The following is a 24,140-nucleotide window of genomic DNA, read 5'->3' as shown; positions in this document are numbered from 1 at the left end:
TACTAGGCCGAGTTCCACCTCATCCACATCCACATCCACATAAGTGACAAAAGCCATCGGCTTGCGTAGCTGTGCCAGAGCCGTACATTCAGTACATTGCCTGTTTTCCGATAGAAAGGGCGACTTTTAAATTTATTCTTATCTGAATGTTGGCGCTGTAGCACGGCGTGGAGATATTGCCACCAAAACCTTCAGCTACTATAGTACTGAAATTTTTGAGTCGTATGTCTAAAGATTTTTCACGGAAAAGTGTTGGTTGCTGTTTACGTACGCGTAAACAATGCAAATTACGCCATTACTTCTTTCAACCAATAAATTGTTAGGAACCACAGAGAGCTCACCGAACATTAATTTCTCCTGTCTCCTCTTGTAGAGATTCAGTTGGCGATTTGGTTAAAAGAACAATATGGAATCTTCCTGCCACGACACATTACTGGACCTGAAAGTGATATCACCGTAGGTTGCCCACCTCGCGAAGTTACGTATGTAAGGCTACTTTCGCTAAACTGAGAGAGTAAATTCTAACGATGTGATATCGATTACTCGGCTGTTGCTTGAGGAAGGGCTTGCATACCTCATGTCTTCTAAAAGTGTCTTCCTGTTCATAGGTCGCGCCTTCAGATACTGCTGTTTTCAACAGTGGAACTCAATGTGATTGCTACTACTGACACCGAAATAACGTTCAGAAACTTTTATTTCGAGAAAGGGAAGTCACCACATTTATTTACCCAAGTATAATAATGAACATTGTCTCTGAAAATATGGTGAAATTCAGTGCTTCGTTAGAACCAGTAGAATCCGTGGTTCAATGTTACTTTGACGATGTTCAATCGTACTATGGATCGCCGCAGCCACTGTGCTTAACATCACTATCTTTTCTAGGTAGTCAGATTAATGCCTAAATAAACGTTACCCCTCGCACTTTTAACAGTTACATCGTTTTTACCCACAGAAGTATAATTGGTCTGTTCGATTATGAATTACGTCATCGGTCAACGAGGTAGACTACTTCAAGACTACTTCTAATAGTCTCTCAAATATCGGAATCTCAGTCGATATTCATTACGGTAATAAGATTCATTTTTTGTCTTCTAAAAGATGTTTTTAATAAATAATACTGCAAATAAGAAATGTCAGAATGAATAAATATTCCATTGTAGTCCGTTTGGTTTTGTAATACATTTGTAAATAGTATCGAAGTTATTCAGCTTGCCGCAAATTTTGTACGGAAAATCTTCCAGTTTGTACTAGACACAGATTTTGTTGTGGCATAACAAGACAGCTACGCCACACTGAAGTAGCCGAAAGGCACGCGTAATCTCACTTAGGCTAGATAGAGGTCTGAAACAGGATACGTAATAAATGGTAGCAAGAAAAGTACGTAGCTGCAATAATACTTAACTTTTATCTATCCTTGTTGTATACATCGTTCTTCTTGTTGAGACATTTCATACGATAACTATCAAACTATGTAAGGCTAATGGCGCCTTGCTAGGTTGTAGCCATTGACTTAGCTGAAGGCTATTCTAACTGTCTCTCGGCAAATGAGAGAAAGGCTTCGTCAGTGTAGTCGCTAGCAAAGTCGTCGTACAACTGGGGCGAGTTCTATTCCGTATCTCGAGACCTGCCTTGTGGTGGCGCTCGGTCTGCGATCACACAGTGGCGACACGCGGGTCCGACATGTACTAAATGGACCGCGGCCGATTTAAGCTACCACCTAGCAAGCGTGGTGTCTGGCGGTGACACCACAGATTTTCCCTCACTTCTTGTCCAGGTGTCCTTGCCGTCTTCACACTGGAGTGGGTAAGCTGCCTCTCTTCCGATGCACGCAGATGTAGCAGTGAACGCAACTGTTTTGAGATTAAATGATGAACCGCAACGTGAGATAAACACCTCCCTCTCCTACAATAAACTCTGTCATATTAACTACAATTCCCACAAACTAGGCATAATCCAACCCATCTTGTCATTCCTGGCTACCAAGTCTTACACTCTGCATCTACTTCGATAAACAAATGTTCAGATGTGTGTGAAATTTGATGGGACTTAACTGCTAAGGTCATCAGACCCTAAGCTTACACACTACTTAACCTAAATTATCCTGAGGGCAAACACACACACACACACACACATGCACGATTGAGGACTCGAACCTACATCGATAATCTGTAAATCACACCTAAGTGCCTGGCAGAGGATTCACCGAACCACCTTCATAACAAATCTCTATTATCCGTCTCTTGAACAGCGCGCGGAAGATACGAACACCTATATCTTTCCTTGTTAGCTCTGGTTTCCCTTCTGTTATTATGATGATCGTTTCTCCCTATGAAGGTGGGCGTCATCAAAATATATTCGCATTCGGAGGAGAAAGTTGGTGATTGAAATTTTTGTGAAAAGACCCTGACGAAATGAAAGACCCCTTTGTTTTAATGATGTCGACGCCAAATTCTGTAGCATGTTCGTGACATTCTCTCCTTATTTTTCAATAATACAAAAAGCGCAGCTCTTTATCGAACGTGTTCGATCTATGCCGTTAATCCTATCTCTTAACGATCACACACCGCGCAGCAGTACTCCGAAAGACGGAGGCAAGGCAGCCTCTCTAGCAGATGTGTTGCATCTTTTAAGTGTTCTGCCAATAAATCGCCTTCCCCACAGTATTTTCTATGAGTTCGTCCCAACTTGTTCATGATTGCATTCCTAGGTATTTAGTTGAATTTACAGCCTTTAGATTTGATTTATTTACCGTATAACTAAAGTTTGATTCCTATTAGCACTCATGTGGCTTCACACTTTTGATTATTAGGATCAATGCCAAATTTGTAATCATACAGCTACGTTTTCTAAATCGTTTTGCAACTGGTTTTGATCTTCTGATGACTTTACTAGACGAAAACCGCCAGCATCATTTGCAAACGTCCTAAGACGGCTGCTAAGACTCTCCCCTAAATCGTTTATATACACAAGGAACAACAGAGGTCCTAGAAAACTTCCTCGGGGAACACCAGAAATCACTTCTGTTTTACTCGATGACTTTTCGTCAGTTACTACGAACTGTGACCTGTCTGACAGTAAATCTCGAAACCACTCACATACGTGAGACGATATTCCATAAGCACGCAGTTTGATTACAAGCCGCTTGTGGCGCACACCATCAAAAGCCTTCTGGAAATCTAGAAATACTGAATCAATTTGAAGTACCTTGTCGATAGCATTCAACAGTTCGTGTGAACGATGTTTTCTAAATCCGGGTTGACTGTGCTTCAATAGACCGTGCTCTCCGATTGTAATGTTCGAACATAATATATGTTCCAAAATCCTGCTGCATATCGACGTTAATGTAATTACGTGAATTGCTCCTGTGACCTTTCTCGAATACTGCTGTCACCTGTGCAGCTGCCCAGGCTTTGGACACGGGTCTTCCGCCGAACGAGCGGTTGCATATGATTGTTAAGTATAGAGCTATTAAATCAATATACTCTGAAATAAACCGAATTGGTATAGTGTCTGGACCGAAGACTTGATTTTATTAAGTTATTTGAGTTGCTTCACCACTCCGAGGATATCCGCATCTAAGTTACTCATGTTGGCAGCTGTTACTGATTCAAATTATAGAATATTTACTTCGGCATCTTTGTTGAAGGACTTTCGAAATGCTGTGTTCAGTAAACCTGCTTTAGCAGCATTGTCATCGATAGTATTTCCATTGCTATCGCGGAGAGATGCCATTGATTGTGTCCTGCATTCCTTACATAGGGCCAAAATCTCTTTGGAGTTTCTGCCAGATTTCGAGACAATTACATTGTGGAAACTATTATCAGCATCTCGAATTTACGTCCGCGCGAAATTTCGAGCTTTTGTAAAACATCTTCAATATTGGGGATTTTGCGTTCGTTTACATTCGACATGGTCTTTCGTCGTTTCAGCAGCAGTATTCTGACTCGTTTTGTGTAACAAAGAAGATCAGCTCCGTCGTTTGTCAATTTAGTTGGTATAAATCTCTCAATTGCTGTCAATGCTATTTCACTGAATTGCTGCCACGGCTGGTCTGCACTTGCATTGTTAATGTGGAAGGAGTGGAGAAAGTCTCGCAGGAAGGGGTCAAGCGAAATTTTATCTGCTTTTTTGAATAGATATATATATTTTCGTCTGTCTTTGGTGGATTCGGGAGGTATGGTATTCAGTCTCACTACGGCAACCCTGACTTCACTAATCCCTGTATACGTTTTGATGCTCGTTATTAGCTCAGGATTATTTATTGATCAGAGATTAAGTGTGTTTTCACAACCGTTTACTATTCGAGTGGACGTATGAGCTAATTTCTAGAAATAATTTTCAGAGAATGCTTTTAGCACAATTTCGGGTGATGTTTATGTGTACCTCCGGATTTAAACGCGTGTTTCAGCCAACATACCAAGGGTAGATTGAAGTCACCACCAACTATAATTGTATGAGGCGGATACGTGTCTGAAATTATACTCAAGTCTACTTTGAACCTTTATCCAATTATATCATCTGAGTTGGGAAGTTGGTAAAAGGATCCAGTCATTATTTTATTTCAGTTGCCAAGAATGACCTCTACCTACACTCGCTCACAGGAACTATCCGCTTCAGTTTTGCTTCAAGATAAGCCACGCGTAACAGCAACAAACACGCCACCTCCAACTGCGTTTCGTCTATCCTTTATGAACACCGTTAGGTAGTTCGCAAAAATTTTGGCAAATCTCATCTCTGATTTCAGCCAGCTTACAGCGCCTATAACGATTTGAACATTAGTGACCAGGTCCGTTTGAGGCTTACGCCCTTTTTGTGTTTCACGGGCCCGCTCTAACCTAAAAAAACCGCCCAGTCCACGCACACAGCCCCCGCTACCTGTGTAGTCGCCTCTTGCATGTTACGCCCAACTGATCTCTTTACTGCAAACCAAAACCTCACCACCCTGTGTTGCAAGTCGACGAATCTGCAGCCTACACAATCGCAGAATTGCGTGAGCCTGTGATTCAGACACTGCACTTGGCTATGTACCACAGATCCGCAATCAGTCCTGCCTTCTATGCAGTAAATGATGCAGATGCAGATCTATCCAATGGCTTTTGTCAACTCACTGTACGATGGCTGAAAAGTACTTCGCTTATTTTGTTAATCTGAGTTACTGATTTGAAGGTAGTCTCTTTGGACTGAAACCGGTTAGCACAATGAGTAAATAAATACTCGTTGCGATCAGCACTAACTGTGAAACGCGATCGCTATCGTTTCAATATGACTTCAAAAATTATTAAAAACATTTACACATTTTTTATTTGAAATCTTTCTTTAAGAAAACTAAATATGTATTGGCTAGAAATTCTTTTGATTGAAGAGCTGCAACGTACTTCTGCCGTTCCACCCTTTCGCAGCCGGTCGAATGAAGTAACTATAAATAAAAATGTTAAGGAAGTTGGTAACTGTTTTAGCAAGGGTCATTTTATAAAGTAGAAATGGAAAGTTCAATATGCAGTACTACATGATTTTGTAACGTAATAGAATATGTAACTAGCTACCTTCTGTGATTATTGGCTTTCGGACGTTTTTAAACGCAAAAGAAGCAAAGCAATGAAAATATTTAACTTATTGTCGAGTGATATCTACTAATCATTGTGGACTCTGATAGACGGCGATCATCTCAGCTGAGGATACAAATGGTGAAATTCTTCGCGAACGTGCCGTTCGTGGGTTATTTCCTGTATAGCGCTCCTCATTAGCTTTATCTTCAAGAACGTTTACAGCAAAGAGCAGCGGGCGGGCGGCTGCCCATCTCCTCCAGACCCCCTTCCACCGCTTCCCAACCCCTAGAAGAAATAAATCTTGGTGAACCGACTGGCATCTTTCGCAGTCAAACAGATATCCATAGCAACTCATTATCATTTTGGAGAAAGAATATGTAACGGGTACTCGTAGCCATTTTCTGCGAAATCTCAAATCTATTTCGTCGTTTGCAGTTTTGGTCTTGGGTACGACCTCGCTGGGTTCGGTAATTAAGGGTAATTTTATGGCCACACTCTCTAATAACAACTTTCGGCGAATTCTCACCGCCATTGTGAGCCATGTAATTGGCCAAAGTGATGGCACGAGTTCGTCGCTCGCTCGCACCAGAGCCAAGACTGCCGACCGAGTTCCGGTACTGTAGCTATGCGCGTTCGGGCAGAGGGCTGGCTGCCCACTGTAACAAAAAAAGGACCTGAATGAAGAATTAAACGATGAAAGAATTAAACGATGAAGTCGAGGAGGTTTCATTTGAGGCTCATCCAGACCAAATGACGAGTATAATGATGAACATAATGGGAAAAAAAGTTGCTGCTGCCTGTAACCGTTAAGTCGCGCATCCAGACGGCACAACACGTTTTCTGTTGTTCCCATACGACGCAGACTTAGCTCTACTACGTGAAAACAGAGGATATCAACAATAGGCACTAATCGTTTCGGAACTGGTTGTTGGTGACCCCTGATGCTCTTCTGCAATGGAAACTATATGTAACTGGCAACTTAGATGCCCACAAGATAATAATCTGTTTGAGGAAACCTTACACGCAGTCCACCTAAGGTAAAGTAAAAGAGTTACGCAAAATTGAGTGCTACAAGATTCAACCATTATTATAATACTCTCTCCAAGTCTGTAGAATGCTTTCTTCCACGTCCATAATTTCATAACAGTGGTTGTCTCTACCGCAAATACGTCATACCATAGTTCTTCGGCAGTGAGATCAAGAGCTCTCCAGAAAAAGCTTGATTCCATGATCCTTGATTTCCGGAAGGCATTCGATGAAGTTGCGCACTGTCCTTCTGTGAACAAAAAATGAGCTTAGGGAGTGTCGGACCAGATTTGTGATTCAGTACAGGACTACCTTATACACTGTCGGGAAACAAATAGCAACACCAGGAAGGAGTTGTGCGACATATATGAAAAGTGGGAGCCATCTGAAAGATATCTATTCGAATTTCGCGCAAGCCGCATAAGAGAAGCGCTAGTGGTGCCAGTATGAGGTTGCAAATATATTTTCCTTAATTACGCTCTGTAACAGTCGTGAGCATTAGTTAACTTTGAGATTGGACGTGGTGAGATGATGTCAGTCAAGAACGCCTTTAGGACGACAAAGACGACATCAGCAACACCACACTAAGCTTGAAAACGGCCGTGTAACAGGGCTACGAAGCGCTGGATGTTCCTTCAGCGGTACTTCAGAAAGACTTGGCTGTAATGTAGCTACTACACATTATTGCTGGCAGCGGTGCTCAGGAGGGTTTGCGGTCGCAAAAAGGACCGGGCCCCAAATGGACATGTGAGCTACCTAAAGAGAAGGCCATCGTGTTTGGCCTAGTGCTGGCGCGTCGCATTGCATCTTCAGTCGCAATCTGAGCTGCTGTTGGCATCACAGAGACAGACGAACTGCCATTACTTCAAGGACAGCTACGAGACAGACGCCCTGTAGCGACATTCAGCATAACCCAAACTTACGCCGTTTGCGGCTTCCGTGATGTCAATCGGGAGCTCATTGGAGGCAGGGTAGACGTCTGTCATATTTTCTTATGAAAGATGGTTTTGCCTCGGTGACAGTGATACCCGGGTGTTCGTTAGAAGATGGCCAGTGGAGGCCTGCAACCAACCTGTCTGCATGTTAGACACACTGAACGTATATCCGGAGCTATGGTCTGGGATGGAATGGAATTTCGCATGACAGCAGGAGCACTCTCGTGGTTTTGCACGCCCCCTGACGGCAAATTTGTACCTAAAACTGATCATTCGACCTGGGACGTCATTGGACGACAGCGCGAGCGTCATCCACAGACAGTATCAACTGTGTAATGTTACTTATAATCCGTCTTAATTGCAAAATTTTTTTATTCATATGACCGGTTTCGGTTCATTCAGAACCATCTTCAGATCTGTAACGATAATGATACTAATTTACTATTTCACGAAAGCAAATCTTTTTCATCCTATTTAATCAACATCAAATGTACCAGAACGTACCCGATATTTCAGTTACAGGAGTAACCCGTCCAAATCGAGCAACTTAAACATGCTGCGTCACTTAAAATTGGTTGGCAGAATGCACGTCATTTGTATGAATTATAACGCTATTACCGATAGGTGGCGTCTGGTACATTTGTTAAATTCCATTTGCACATATTGTATTCAGTAGATTTTTTGATTCAACTTTATCTCCAAAAATAGTTAAAATCTGTAGATGTCATGGTTAAAATCTGTACTTATCAAAATTAAAAAACAGTAAAATTATTTTTGTACGATCTAAAAAGCATAGAGCAATTTCTATATCTATGGCGCTGGTGTAGACTTGTTCTCCTCTACGGTCTGCTTCCGTGGTTCCCGCCATTTCGGTGTTGTGCCGCGATCCGCTCAGTTGTCTGATGTCCATCGCCGTGGATAACACGGCCTGGCGTCGTTGACGGGGCCCTCCTGCGCGGCCCGTGGCCGGATATTTCGCGGCGACCTCTGCAAGGAAAGGCTCCTATTAATCGACTGGAATCGTCGGCGTGTTACCCGATGTCTTCGCCTGTATGGCTGTTGGTTTGTTTCCCTCATAGCGTGGCTGTTATGCGGTGCTGCCTGTCATTTAGGGGAACCCGATGGCAGACAGTACAAGATCCGCTACTGCTCGGTCACACAATTGGCGACAAATCACTGCAAACAGTGAGTGTCTTAAAATATCTAGCTGTAATCATCTGCAGCTACCTAAACTGGAATGAAAATGCAGAACAAAAAGCACGAAAAGTAAATGTGAGATTGAGATCCAGTGGTAGAATCTTTAGGAAGTGTAGTTCATCCACGAATAAAGTTGCTCACAAATTACTCGTTCGCCGCTTCTTGCTACTGAACATCAGTGTGTGGCGCTTACCAACTAGTATTAATAGAAGAAATAGAGAAGATCCAATGAAAAATGGCGGGTTTCGTTGCAGGATCGTTTGGTAAGCGACATACCGTTACGGAAACGCTCAACAAATTTCAATAACAGCCACTACAACAGAGGCGTTGTGCGTCACAGAGAGGTTTACTGTTGATTTTTCAGAATTTAAAGCCCAGTAACTATCGACAAATATACACTGAAGAGCCAAAGAAACTGATACATCTGCGTAATATTGTATAGGGCCCCCACGATCGTGCAGAGTGCCGCAACTCGATTTGGCATAGGTTCGACTAATGTCTGAAGTAGTGCTGGAGGAAATTGACGCCATGAATATTACAGGGCTGTCCATAAATCCGTAAGAGTACGAGGGGATGCATATCTCTTCTAAACAGCACGTTGCAAGGCATTCCAGATATGCTCAATAATGGTCTGGTCTCTAAGATTGATAGCCAGCGGAAGTTTTAAAACTGAGAAGACAGTTCCTACAGCTACTATGTAGCAATTCTGGACATGAGGGAAATCGCATTGACCTGATGGAATTGCCCAAGTCAGTCGGAATGCACAATGGACATGCATGTATGCAGGTGATCAGACGGGATACTTACCTACTTGTCACCTATCAGAGTCGTACCTGGACGTTATCAGGAGCCCCATATCACTCCAACAGCATACGTTCCACACCATTACAGAGCGTCCACCAGCTTGAACACTCCCTTGCTGACATGCAGGGTCCATGGATTCATGAGGTTGTCTCCGTACCCGTACATTTCCATCCGCTCGACACAAATTGAAACGAGACTCGTCCGAACAGGCAACATGTTTCCAGTCATCTACAGCCCAGCCGGCCGAAGTGGCCGAGTGGTTCTAGGCGCTACAGTCTGGAAACGCGCGACCGCTACGGCCGTAGGTTCGAATCCTGCCTCGGGTATGGATGTGTGTGATGTCCTTAGGTTAGTTAGGTTTAAGTCGTTCTAAGTTCTAGGAGACTGATGAACTCAGAAGTTAAGTCCCATAGTGCTCAGAGCCATTTGAACCATCTACAGTCCAATGTCGGTGTTAACGGCCCCAGGCGAGGCACAAAGATTTGTGTCTTGCAGTCATCAAGGATATACGAGTGGGCCTTCGGCTCCGAATGCCCGTATCGATGATGGTTCTTTGAATGATTCGTACGGTACAGTTGATGATGGCCCAGCTATGAAATCTGCAGAAATTTGCGGGATGGTTGGACTTCTGTCACATTGAATGATTCTCTTCAGTCGCCGTTCGTCCCGTGCTTGCAGAATTTTTCCCCGGTCGCAGCGATGTCGGAGATTTGATGTTTTGCCGCATTCCTAATATTCATGGTACACTCGTGAAATGATAGAACGGAAAAAGCCTCTCTTCATCGCTACCACGGAGGTGCTGTGTACCATCGCTCGTGCGCCGACTATAGCACCACGTTCAAACCTGCCTTTGTAGCAACAGTAACCGATCTAACAACTGCGCCAAACACTTGTTGACTTGTATATGCGTTGCCGACCGCAACGCCGTATTCTGCATGTTTACACATCTGTGTTTGATACGCGTGCGTATACCAGTTTCATTGGCGCTTCAGTGTATTACTTATCACACTCACGTCTCTCGAAATGATCACAACAAGAAAATTATAGAGATGAGGTGACATACGGAGCTTCATTAACCATCATTTATCCCACGCTTCATTCTTGAATGGAACAGAAAAGGGGAGGTGGTGGGGGGAATTTAGTGGTAGTAGGAGTACAGACCAGCACAAACTACAAGGTGGATTTTACAGTTTAGATTTAGATGTATCAATCTGACGTCTACGCGCTAGAATGTATCTTTTGCTTTTCTCTGTCAACCGAGCAACTTCCGGTACCTGCATATGATTAGTGTGGCCACAGTTCAAACTGTGCATTTAAATCTGAGTATATTCTTCTTAATGGAAAGGGAAAGAATTTGAAAAGGTTTTTCAGAGATCGCTAACTGTCACAAATTTTGTTGACTTTCTAACTTAAATATTGTAATGGAGCAACAGTTTCTAGGTACACACCTCATCTTCAGATAGTAAAGGTAAAACAAAAACATTTAACAAAAGTGCATTTAACTGAAGTAAGCACGGATACTAAAATTGTTCTTTACACGTTTGGTATGTTCTTTGTCATCCTGCATAGAGAGAGAAGGAACATTCATTTCCCTTTTGGTTTGCTGTTCACATGAAGAATTTTTTTAAATCACTGACTTTCTTCAAATTATTGCCGATTAACACTCAATACTGCTTTTTAGTGAACGAGAAGGAAACTAATGAAATAAGGTACTTACGTGCAGAACTACGCCCTAACAAAATTTCAGATTCGCGTGACCATCAGTTACATGGAAATGTAAAACAATTACAGACAGTGCGTTTATTACAAAGACAAGACAGAAGAATGTAACTATAAGAGTTTGAACAGGTCCGAGCGAAGTGACAATGTCGAGTGGCAGATACGGAAACCTGCGAAGTATGAGCCGGGGCTTCTCCACGGGGCACCTCTGGAACATTGATTAAGTTGTTAGTTCCCAGAACCATAGCTACAATCATCTTGCTCTGTACGTGACACCTAGTATTAACAGAGTGTGTCACAACTGACGGTGAAAACTAACACAGATCAAAGTATATGATAAGAGAAGCTAAGACGTTCCAGTCAAAATAGGTCCACAAACTGGCATTCGCGAGGTAATTGCCCATTTGGAGTAATGAGCCGCTACTGACTTCAGTATAAAGTATTTAGCTAGTACATATGTATTTGAAAAATACACTTCTCGATTAACTCACCAGCGATTGTGGTTCACATTTCATCAGTGGTCCACCTCGATAAGAAAAATAACACTGATTCAACAAGTTGCATGTTACAATTCGCTGTGCGACTGTATTCGTTAAAGAAGGTGTTCCACGTTGTCGCCCTCGCATTCGGATGCTATGTCTGACTTACCTCTGCAGTGAGTTACGAATTACTTCTAACACTCAACGATCATCACGTGATGTTTGACAACGCACAATTTTGTGCTCCAGTTTTTGGACATCTAGCAACGTGGCCCGAGGCAGATAGGTCGACCAGGGCGTACACATTGGGCACCAAGTTCACACGATCGCAGTCCTCTGAACTTTTATGCCTGCTGTCACGTGAAAAGTGTACAGCATTCCCGTTGTCACGGTTGAAGAACTGCAGATGTCAAAATTTCCACGTCAAAAAAGAGGTGCGCACTGATATGTGATGACAAGTACTTCCTTAATAGGGCGAACAAAGTTGTTTCTTATCAGGAGTGCCCGCAGCTCGTGGTCGTGCAATAGCGTTCTCGCTTCCCACGCCTGGGTTCCCGGGTTCGATTCCCGGCGGGGTCAGGGATTTTCTCTGCCTCGTGATGGCTGGGTGTAGTGTGATGTCCTTAGGTTAGTTAGGTTTAAGTAGTTCTAAGTTCTAGGGGACTGATGACCATAGATGTTAAGTCCCATAGTGCTCAGAGCCATTATCAGGAGTCTTCTCTTTCCCTGCATATTATAATCACCCTGAGTAATACGAAGGTTTCAATTATCAAGTCTGCAAACATTTCCATAATACTCGTGTTTGTGAGTAGGAGGTCGTCTATTACATTTTCCGCCTGACGAGTTTCGGAAAATAATTCATCATAAAGAGATTTTTTTCATGTCCTTTGACAACAATGTGCGAGCTTGATGTGATGGAATTACATTTTCCTGGAGATATATGAGTTTCAGCTTTAACTTAAATAATAATAGAAGCACGCGAAATGAATTAAAATTTGTGAATACAGCCGAGCCTTTAAACCGGTCCTCCCGCTTACTAGGCAGACGTGCTAACCATTACTTCGCCGCAGCATTATGGTTAACACCCCTGCATGGAGTATCCCAGTCCAGTGCCCTCCCTAACACAGACTTAAGTTCACGCCTTCAGCTAATTGTCCCCTTCTTCAATCGTCAATATTGCCGAGGCTCTCCAGTATTGGAACAGCATCCCAGCTTTGCACGTAGTAGGGAAATCCTACCTGTACCTCAGGCATAGGTAACCTATTGATCTGATGAAATTACATTTTCCTTGAGAAAAATGAGACTGAATGGGTGAGCTGTTGGAGTACGATGGTGACACTGTAATACAAACAGGCACAATTTTCTGATTACAGCTGTATCTATTCCTATAGGTAACAGCAAAAGGAAGGAACTTTTACTTACGGATTTCTTGTTGTCTGCTTGTGCAGAAACTTTCAAATATTATACATCATTTACTCAGTCCACAGTATTCGAGAAAGACAAAACCATACATAAACAGCCACAAGGTTTTGAACAGAGATTTGATTTTACAGGTCGTCCATAGAATATTCACATGGTGATTCATTTGTTTTGACCATACTAAAAAACTTTTTGTGCAAAATAAAAAAATGTAACCAGAAAATGTTTTTTAGCTACCAGAGTCACTACCACTATCGTAACTTCTTTCGTTTCGAAGATGTGGACAGTGGTACGTCTTTTGTAAATAGGATGCTATATTTTCTTTTGTTCGGACTCCGCTTTCTCTGCTGAAGGACTGTTAAAAAACGTGTCGCAGTACAACATTCACTTACACATGGCGTTATTGAAATGTAACACAAAATTGACTCACCCCCCTATACTAGCATACAGCGCAAGTAGCCAGGCTGAAGTAAGTAATGCTGGAGTTGCCAGTAAACAAATATAAACACAAGGAAACTTTACATAGCTCATTCAGTCAACGGACTTCAGTTGATGGTTTGTGTGAGTACAAAGAACACCAACGAAGAGAAGGTGTAACTGGTACTCGACTACGAGAACAACCCCCCCCCCCCCCCCCCCTGCGCCATCCTTCTTCCCCTTCTAACTTTCACACTTCACCGAAGGTCTCCCACATGCAGCAGTTGCACTTCGTATTTTCAGAAGCGCAAGAATTAGAAGATATACATATACAGGAAAACTTTCGGGAAGTTCAGAAGGTAGGACAGAGGTAATGTACTGGCGCTCTTTGGCCGTCGACGGTGGGTCGTGAGACGTGCATAGTCGGTATAGTACTTTCTCTCGAAAGGCAAAGTTCCTGCGTTAGAATCTCGGTCCGACGAACAGTTTCAATCTGACACATACTTTCAAATCAGCACACATTCCGCTACAGACTAGAAGTTCATTCAGGTTGCACGTTATTCTGACTCTAGATTCAGTCGAGGCTTTCCACTTGAGATGTTTAATCTCTGAAAACCACAGTAAAGGCTCACGTAGCTCTGGAATATTGTATATCCTGCAGAACATGGCTATACCTATTGGAGGTAAAAAAATTCTCAGCAACGGGCACCTGGATCCACGTAAAAGGGATTCATCACGACGCAAGGGTGGATATGTCGCCAGTTTAGAACATTAAGTCGCGATGAGAAACGGGCTACCACGTAAGCGTTGTCTGGGTAATGTGAAATGTCTGGTAATTTGAGAAAAGAATCAAACAGAACTGTTAGCATTATGATAAGCAGTGAGTGACCAACACACACCATTTTACTTTTGTATTTTACAGAACGAACATTATCATCGACTAATAAAGTGGAAATTCCAAATGCACATACTATTTTCAGACTGAAGATGGCTCCAATTTAATGCCACGTGGAAGTAGTGGTCATTGGAGACAGAGCACTGTAGTAAGGGTAAAAGTTGCCTACAGTAGACGGCTATTTTGAAACTATTGTGGTTTCGGAGACTTAAACACTTTTATATGAGGGCAGGGTGAAGATTTCATCTTTGCTCCTCTCGAATAACCTTGCAGAGCTTCAGTCATTAAAGTATTCAGCGGTAGAAAGGCGATACTGTTTTAAAGGAATTATGTTGCGCACATCTTGGGCACGGGTACCTCTACTTCGACGTCTGTATTCACGAAGCCACCCTGTAGTATGTGACGGAGATACTTCGCAAAACATTATCACTTTCCCATTCCCTATTTTATTTGCTAATAGTGCGCCAGGGAAAATAACTGGTGGTGTGCTTTCACCTACCTCTGATTTTCCCATCATTCTGAGACACATGAGGAAGAATACATTAAATTGTCAGTGTCTTCTTAGAATGTAGGTCACCAGATGTTAATGCTAAGGTGCGGTTCTCAGTGAGGCAATATGAAAGGCAATAGCTCTTGATGCAATAAAGGACACATGACGTGAAGCTAGGCTGTGCGACACTCCTATTCCCACAAGAGCGAAACGACAAGCAGCAAGATACACTAGGCGGCAATAGCCTTTAAATGCGAACATTTTAGGTAAGGCTTCACCGTCAGTGTTTTTCATATCGAATGAAACAAATTTAGTGTTACCAGTCACTGTTTATTTATCTTCCCGACGCGTTTCGATGGTTTAAACTTCTGTCATCAAGTGGATTTACATTTGTTAGTGTGTGTGTGTGTGTGTGTGTGTGTGTGCGTGTGTGTGTGTGTGTGTGTGTGTGTGTGTGTGTGCGTGTGTGTTGTGCTACGATTTTGGGGGAACTCATGCCACTGTCTAGTGGAGAAGCAAAACACTACTTCAGAGCAAGGTTTTGGAAGGATTTTTTGTTAAAAATTAAGTGTATATCTAAGTGAAAATAAGACAAGTAAAATAAAATTACGAGGGTAATCCCGAAAGTAAGGCCTCCTATTTTTATAAATACATAGACCTGTTAATTTCTACAATGGTTTACATCAGTTTACAGCTTGAACATTTAGCTATTTTTCGACATAATCACCATTTCTGTCGATGCATTTTTGTAGATGCTGTGGCAGTTTTTGTATGCCCATGTCATACCAGCTCGCCGCCATGCTGTTCAGAAAGTTATGAACCGCTTCTTTCACCTCGTCGTCGGAGCTGAATCGCTGGGACCACAATTAACGCTGACGGGCACTGTGAGATTATGAAAACACTCAAACGGACAATTCAGTATCGGAGAAGAGGAATGTTGATCAAGGGCGTACACATTCTTCATGACAACGCTCGCCCACACATCGCTCGGCAAACCGTTGCTCTCTTGCAATAGTTTCAGTGGAACATAATCACCCACCAACCCTATAGTCCTGACTTGGCACCCAGTTACCTAGGTTAAAAGGACACTTGACTGAAAAGCGATTTAGCACCGATGACGAGGTGAAAGAAGACACCATAAAATGATTAATATAGAGCAATTTGTCCAAATACTAAAGTGAGGGGTCAGTGATGCTGTTATTGCTTTTAATGGTGGCAACATTGGTAGGGTGAAAGTGCTACAGCACATGGGAATTAGTTCTGGAGCAAACTGCATCAGAGAACTTGATCTGATGGACAAGGTTCGCATTGATAAAACAGAGTATGTAGCACAGTTGGCCACTAAGAAGTCCAGAAACAAGAAAAGAAAAAAAAAACTTGGAAATAATAAAAAAAAACATACATTTAGTGAGTTACAGTCTTTCTGAACTTTATAAGCCGTTTCTGAAAATTTACATCTTCTGTGTCATTTTTCCCTAAATTTCATAAACCACTTCGACTAGAGTATTCAAATCTTCAGGGAGTAATAACATACATATCCTGAGTCTACTGAACTAAAAGAAGAATATAATGTTGTGTATAATTAACATTAGTTTGGATAACGTTCAAAGTACACAAAATTTTAACTGCGTAATTAAAAAATGTATTTCCGAAAGCAGTGGCTGAAATGCAATTACTGTAGTTCAGTAGACTCGGAATACACAATTTAATGTCCTGTAAAAGTTTCGTGTCAATGGCTGCAGTGGTTCCTGAAATATAGGGAAGCCAAGTCACTAAATTTAACATTGTCGGGATAGAGCGTTCCAACTCACCTTAAGAGCTTCTGATTCAGAAACATCAAGGCAAAAAGTCGCCATGACGATGCACAGATATCTTCAGTTTATAACACCAAAGTTTCATTATGCTCTTGAACCAACGAAAATAGTGACCAACTAGGTTCCTCTAGCAATCTCTATCAGAATGAGGTCAATGTTTCACCGACACCATGAGTTTCCAAACATTTCTACTTACACTTCACGTGAGTCAGGTGGTGATTAACCCGAAAAATTACCGAATCGGCAGTGTGCAAGATGGCCGCTTGGTCGTACAAGTACAGAGTTAATCATAACACGTCTACCACTTGTTCACTAGTGTCAATAGGTAAGTTCGCAATCGCCTCCACCATAGACAATGGGGGCTCGGATAATTTGAGTTTCTGCCGTTCTACCTGTCTCCACCCAGTGGACTCTGATATTTGCTGCTGGTAGAACTACGCAGGGACAGAACCCTCATCCTTACCTATGGTCTCCTCCCAATTGAACAAACTACTCTCAAGCCCCAACAGATAACCTCTTCACGCAATTCTTCGACTGCAGCCTTCTGCTTAGGGGCTATATTACGTAAGCTGAAATTTTGCACTCGATTGCCTAAATGATAGATTTGAACATGGATTTTGAACATGTGAGTGCAGGTGGGAGAAGTAACCTGTAACAGTTCAGTGTTGACTTACAGGTCAGTTAGGAGGCTGCCACAAATGAAACGGACATCACTTACCTCGCCAACAATGGTAGTTGCAATGATAAAACCGTGCCTCAGTGCACCCTTCGCGCGTTGTCTACAATGCTGCCTTATGTTTCCTCGCCCCCAGATAGCTAGCTCATACTGTAACAGGACTTTGGTAAGATATAATGTTCGAGGGTCTCTTCACCGATACATGACCACTCACCTCTTAATCATTTTCTGAAACATTGAAACAAAAATACACAGCATACAGCAAAAATAATCCTAGCCCACCACTGAAGCGTATCTCTTGCTCTGCTACTGTATAAAACAAAGTATACTTGAACTGCAGTTTATTATTAAGAACAATTAAATTCTTTACAATGAGAAAATGCACAATTTAACAGTGGGAGAAGTTAAAGCGAGGCTCACCATATCAGTAAATACAGTATATGGCAGAAGTTGATAATTAAAAATAAAAGAAAAGCAACCATTGCTCAATGTTGGGGCAAAATGAAGTATAAAAATAAGTTAAGTACGAAGCGGTTCAAGTAAATTTATTAATTGCCATACATCATTGCCCATTACACTTAGCAAACTGGCTTAAGGCCTTATCACTCTGTCGAGGGCAAAATAATTTAAAGAATTTAAGTGCTGCACACAAATTTCATTAAGAAACGTGATGCACCGACCATAAAGACCTGTTTACGGCACCACTGACCAACATTGAATGAACAGAATTTCACTACATGGAACATAAATACTATTTAACATAAATACGGAGTAAATGAATGGCGGGTGCCCATGCAAACAAGCTTTACATTAGGTGAAGATGCTTGGATGTAATTTGTCTAAAATGCAATGAATCTAACGTCTAAACACGCTTCTATCTGCAGGTGGTTTTTTTTCTTTTTTTTACCCATCAGTCTCCTGACTAGTTTGATGCCGCCCGCCACGAGTTCCTTTCCTGTGCCAGCCTCATCATCTCAGAATAGCACTTCTGTATGCTAGGTACCTTACAAATATGGTAAATTTTACTGCACCATTCCTAATCCACCAGCGACAAATTATTACTTCCTTAATTATTTGCTGGATATATTCCAATCTCTGTCTCCCTCTACTGGTTTTACCCTCTACTGCTCCCTCTACTGCCAAGGAGGTCATTTTCTGATATCTTAGCAGATGTGGTATCATCCTGTCCCTTCTCCTTATCAGTGTTTTCCACATACTCGTTTCCTCTCCAGTTCTGCACGGAACCTCCTTATTCCTTATCAGTCCACCACATATCAGACGCTTCGATTCTCTTCTGTTCCGGTTTCCCCACAGTCCATGATTTACTACAATGCTATCCTCCAAATGTACATCCTCAGAAGTTTCTCCGTCAAATCAAGGCCTATGTTTGACTCTAGTAGACTTCTCTTGACCAAGAATACCCATTTTGGCAGTGCTAGTATGCTTTTGATGTTCTCCTTGCTCCTCCTTACTTTGTTGCCTAGGTAGCAGAATTCCTTCATTTCATCTACTTCGTGAGCCTCGATCCCGATGTTAAGTTTCCCGCTGTTCTCATTTCTGCTACTTCTCATTACTTTCGGCTTTTTCGATTTACTCTCAATCCGTATTTTGTTCTCATTAGACTATTTACTCCACTCAGCACGTTCTGTAATTCTTCTTCACTTTCACTCAGGATAGCAATATCATCAGTGAATCGGTGAATCGTATCATTTTTGTCCTTTCACCTGAACCTTTCTTTTATTTCCATCGTCTCCTCTTCAATGTACAGATTAAACATTATGGGTAATAAACTACACCCCTCTCTTACACCTTTTTTAATCCAAGGACTTCGTTCTTGGTCGTCCACTCGTGTTATTCCCTCTTAACTCTAGTTCATATTGTTCATTACCCGTCTCTCTATATGGCTTACCCCTATTTTTCTCAGAATTTCGAACGTCTTGCACCATATTACGTTGTCGAACGCTTTCTCCAGTCCTACAAATCCTACGAAAGTGTCTTGATTTTCCTTTAGTGTTGCATTCACCTTGTCAACGGCAACGTCAGAATTGCCTATCTGGTGCCTTTATCTTTCCTAAAGCCAACAGATCGTCCTTGTAACACGTCCTCAAGTTTCTTTTGCATTCTTCTGTAGATTATCCTTGTCAGCAACTTTGATGCATGAGCTCTTAAGTTGATTGTGCGTTAATTCTCACACTTCTTAGCTCTTACACACCAACGTGAATAGTCTTTCTGTTGCCGCTTGCCCCAATAACTTTACAAGTTCTGATGGAATGTTATCTATCCCTTCTGCCTTATTTGATCTTAAGTCCTCCAAGGCTCTCTTAAATTCTGATTATAATACTGGATTCCCTGTCTCTTCTAAATCGATCCTGTTTCTTCTTTCATCAGACAAATCCTGCACCTCACAGAGACCTTCAGTGTACTCTTTCCTCATATTCACTCTCTCCTCTGCATTTAACAGTGGAATTCCCGTTGCATTCTTAATGTTACCACCATTGCTTTTAATTTCACTGAATGTTATTTTTACTTTTATATATGCTAAATCCGTCCTTTAGACAATCATTTCTTCTTAGATTTCTTCACATTTTTCACGCAGCCATTTCGTCTTAGCTTTCTTGCACTTCCTGTTTATTTCATTCCTCAGCGACTTACATTTCTGTATTCCTGAGACTCCCAGATCATTTTTATACTTTCTTCTTTCATCGATCAACTGAAGTACTTCTTCTGTTAAGCGTTATTTAATCGCAGTTACCTTCTTTGTACCTCTGTTTCTCTTTCCAGCTTCTTTGATTACCCTTTCTAGAAATGTCCATTCCTCTTCAGCGAGGCTACCTACTGAGCTACTCCTGATTGCTGTATCTATAGCCTTACAGAACTTCGAGCGTATCGCGTCATTCTGTAGTATTCCGTATCCCGCTTCTTTGCGTATTGTTTCTTCCTGACTAATCTCTTAAGCTCCAGCCTACTTTTCATCAATACTACACTGTGATCTGAGGCTATATCTGCTACTGGGTACGCCTTACAATCCAGTGTCTGATTTCGGAATCTCTGTCTGACCATCATGTAATCTAACTGAAATCTTCCCGTATCACCCTGCCTCCTCCATGAATACCTCCTCCTCTTGTGATTCTTGAACAGAATATTAGTTATTACTAGCTGAAATTTATTGCGAAATGAATTAGTCTTTCTCTTCTCTCATTCCTTGTCCCAAGCCAATACTCTCCTGTAATCTTTTCTTCTACTCTTTCCCCTACAACTGCATTCCAGTCCCCAATGACTATTAGATTTTCATCTTCCTTTACGTATTGTATTGCCCTTTCACTGTTCTCGTACACTTTCTCTGTCTCTTCGGCTTTCCACGTCGGTATGTATAACTGAACTATCGTTGTCGATGTTGGTTTGCTGTCGATTCCGATAAGAACAACCCTATCACTGAACCGTTCACAGTAACACACTCTCTGCCCTACCTTCCTACACATAAGGAATCCTACTCCCGTTGTACCATTTTCTGTTTTTGTCGATATTACCCTATACTCATCTGAACAGAAATCTTTGTCTTCTTTCCATTTCACTTCACTGAGCCCTACTGCACCTGATTGATCTTTGCATTTCCCTTTTCAGATTTTTTACGTTCCCTGTCACATTCAAGAACGTTATCCTTTCATTTGTCAATATTTCTCTCAAGATCACCTCCCCTTTGGCAGATCCGGAATCTTTTGTCAATGAAGAGGTCGTCATGGCACTTTTTTAATTACAGTCCCCATGTCCTGTGGATAAACGATATGTGTCTTTAATGCAGTGGTTTCCATTGCCTTCTACATCCTCATGCCGTTGATCAATACTGATTCTTGCGCCTTTAGGGGCAGTTTCCCACGCCGAGGACAAGAGAGTGCTCTGAATCTCAGTCCGATCCTCCGCCCTCTTTGACAAGACCGTTGGTAGAATGAAGTCTTCGGCCGCCAGTGTTGATTGTTAATCAAAATTTAGGCAGCGGCGGGTTGCGAACCCGGGACCGAGGATTTTTTGATCAGTAATAAAAGAGGCAACCTACGCTGCCTGTCTAGCCAGTTTATCAGACTTATAAACACAGTGAGCTTTACGGCAGAGAAGCCGTCCAAAACACTAAGTTGAACTTAAATCTGGTGGGCCGTCTCTAACCGCTGTTGATCAAATTTATTTAAAGAGGAATTAGAAAAATACCAGTAGCATTGAATCACAAGGGAAATTGATTACAGATAAAAAAAATACCCTTATCGGTTCGATATACAATTGAGAGACAGAACACCAAGTCAAGAAAAACACTTAATTTCGTGGTTACAAGTAAGCAAACAACTGCAACAGCCGGTCAAATATACAGAAGGACATCAGCCAAGCCCAACGGGTGGAAACGTCAAACAAACAAATAGTAAGATAGTTAATACAAAAGCAGCTAGTTTGAGAAACACCAAATGACAAGTAATGCGAATTAACTAGTTAAGTGTCTTACCAAAATAGATACCTTTTCCTCAGATGTATGAAGAGTTTACATTTTAAAATGGTTTGGTGTGTGCCGCAAAGCCAATTAAAGGGTACAGTGAAGCACCTTTACGTGCTTGCTTCTCGATTCGATAAATAAGGCGCAAAATCATGGCTAGTCTGTCGAGTAACACACACGTATAAACAGAATTCAACATTATTCTAATAAGGTAAATGATACTAATGAATAGAACCAGGTTCACGAGCACTGAAAGCGTTAAACATTCTTCTAAAACAACACAAAACACAGATAAATTAAAGAAGACTGGTGAGCACTGAATAAATAATGAACCAGCCCGATAATTACAGATTTTATGGAAAGCGGGGGCTTGCGTACACGATCTACACAATCACGCTACTTAGTGACGTAAGGAATAGACATCCAGATCTGATAACAACCCACGTTCGCAATAAATCGCAAATAAGTGTCCTGAAAGTCAGCTAAACACAGCCTGGTAAAAAAATACAAACGATCGCCCTTGGGTCACAGCAGCAAATCTGAGGAACGACCAAAAAGCCTATAGCTTCCTCTGGTACCGCCAAGGTTATTCCATAATGCACTAGCAGATTTTCTATCATACTATCCCTTCTTATTATCACTGTTTCAGTTTATTCTTTTCTTCGCCTATTCTGAGGGGACCTTCTTCATTCCTTATTTCATTAGTCCACTTCATTTTCAACTTTCCTCTGTAACACATCTCAAGCGCTTAGAGCCTCTTCTTTTCCAGTTTTCCCACAGTCCATGCTCACGAAGTACATTCTCAGAAAATTCCTCTTTAGGTAAGACCAATGCTTGATGGCAGAAGCCCTCTCTTTGCCTGTACTAGTCTCCGTTTTATGTCCTCTTTGATTCGCCCGTCATGGACTGTTTTGCATTGAAGGCAGCAGAACTCCTTAACTTCGACTACTTCGTGATCACCAGTTTTGAGACGTTTCTCGTTATTCTCACTTCTGCTTATTCTCATTGCTTTATTCTTTTTTCAGTTTACTCTCAATTCATATTCTGCACTCAGTAGACAGTTCATTCCATTCAAAAGATCCTGTAATTCTTCTCCATTTTCCCTGAGGATAGCAATGCCACCAACAAATCTTATTGTTGATATCCTTTCACCCTGAATTTGAATCGCACTTTTGGAACTTTCTGCCGGCCGTGGTGGCCGAGCGGTTCTAGACGCTACAGTCTGGAGCCGCGTGACCGCTACGGACGCAGGTTCCAATCCTGCCTCGGGCATGGATGAGTGTGATGTCCTTAGGTTAGTTAGGTTTAAGTAGTTCTAAGTTCTAGAAGACTGATGACCTTAGAAGTTAAGTCCCATAGTGCTCAGAGCCATTTCTTGGAACTTTGTGTTATTTCCGTCATTGTTTCCTGGATGTGTTTTACACTCCTTTTCATCCAAGCACTTCTTAGTTTCCTTATCGTATTGTTCCCTATAGATTCTTGTATACATTTTATATTACTCGTCTTTCACTATAACTTACTCCAGTCTATTATTTTTTCCCATAGTGCTCGGGAGCCATTTGAACCATTTTACACTGGCGACCGCTTCTTTTAGGTCGACGAATCCTTCGGGAGTGTCTGGAGTTTTCTTCAGTCTTATTTCCATGATCAAGCGCAAAGCCGGCTGTGCATCTCTGGTGCCTTTACATTTCCTGAAGCCAAATTCATCCTTATCTAAGAGTTCTTCAATTTTCTTTTCCATTCTTCTGTATATCATTCTTGTGAACAACTTGGATGCATGAGCTGTTAAGCTGATTGTGCGGTAGTTCTTGCACTTATCTGCCTTTGCTATCTTCTGAGTTGTGTGAATGGTATTTCTCCGAAAGTCCGATGGTACGTCGCTAGTCTCATAGTTTTTACACACCAGCTTGAATAATTATTTGGTTGGCAATTCCATGATTTTAGAAAGTCCCCTGTAATGTTATCTATTTTTTCTGCCGTCTTTGATGTTAAGCCAGTGAGAGGCTTTTAAATTATGATTCTAATGCATGATTCCCTCTCTCTTCCCTGTCGACTCTTGTTTCTTCATCCGTCACGCCATAAGACAAATCTTCCCCCTCGTAGTACTTCTGTGTACTCTTTCCATCTTCCCACATTGTCCTCTGCGTTCAAAAATAGAGTCCCATTGCACTGTTAACGTAACCACCGTTGCTTTTAACTTGTTTTGAGTTTTATGTATGCTGAGTCAGTCCACCTGGTGATCATTTCTT

The sequence above is a fragment of the Schistocerca serialis genome, chromosome 2, assembly GCF_023864345.2.
Source record: "Schistocerca serialis cubense isolate TAMUIC-IGC-003099 chromosome 2, iqSchSeri2.2, whole genome shotgun sequence".
Classification (NCBI taxonomy): domain Eukaryota; kingdom Metazoa; phylum Arthropoda; class Insecta; order Orthoptera; family Acrididae; genus Schistocerca; species Schistocerca serialis.
Note: the sequence above shows the minus strand (reverse complement) of the source record.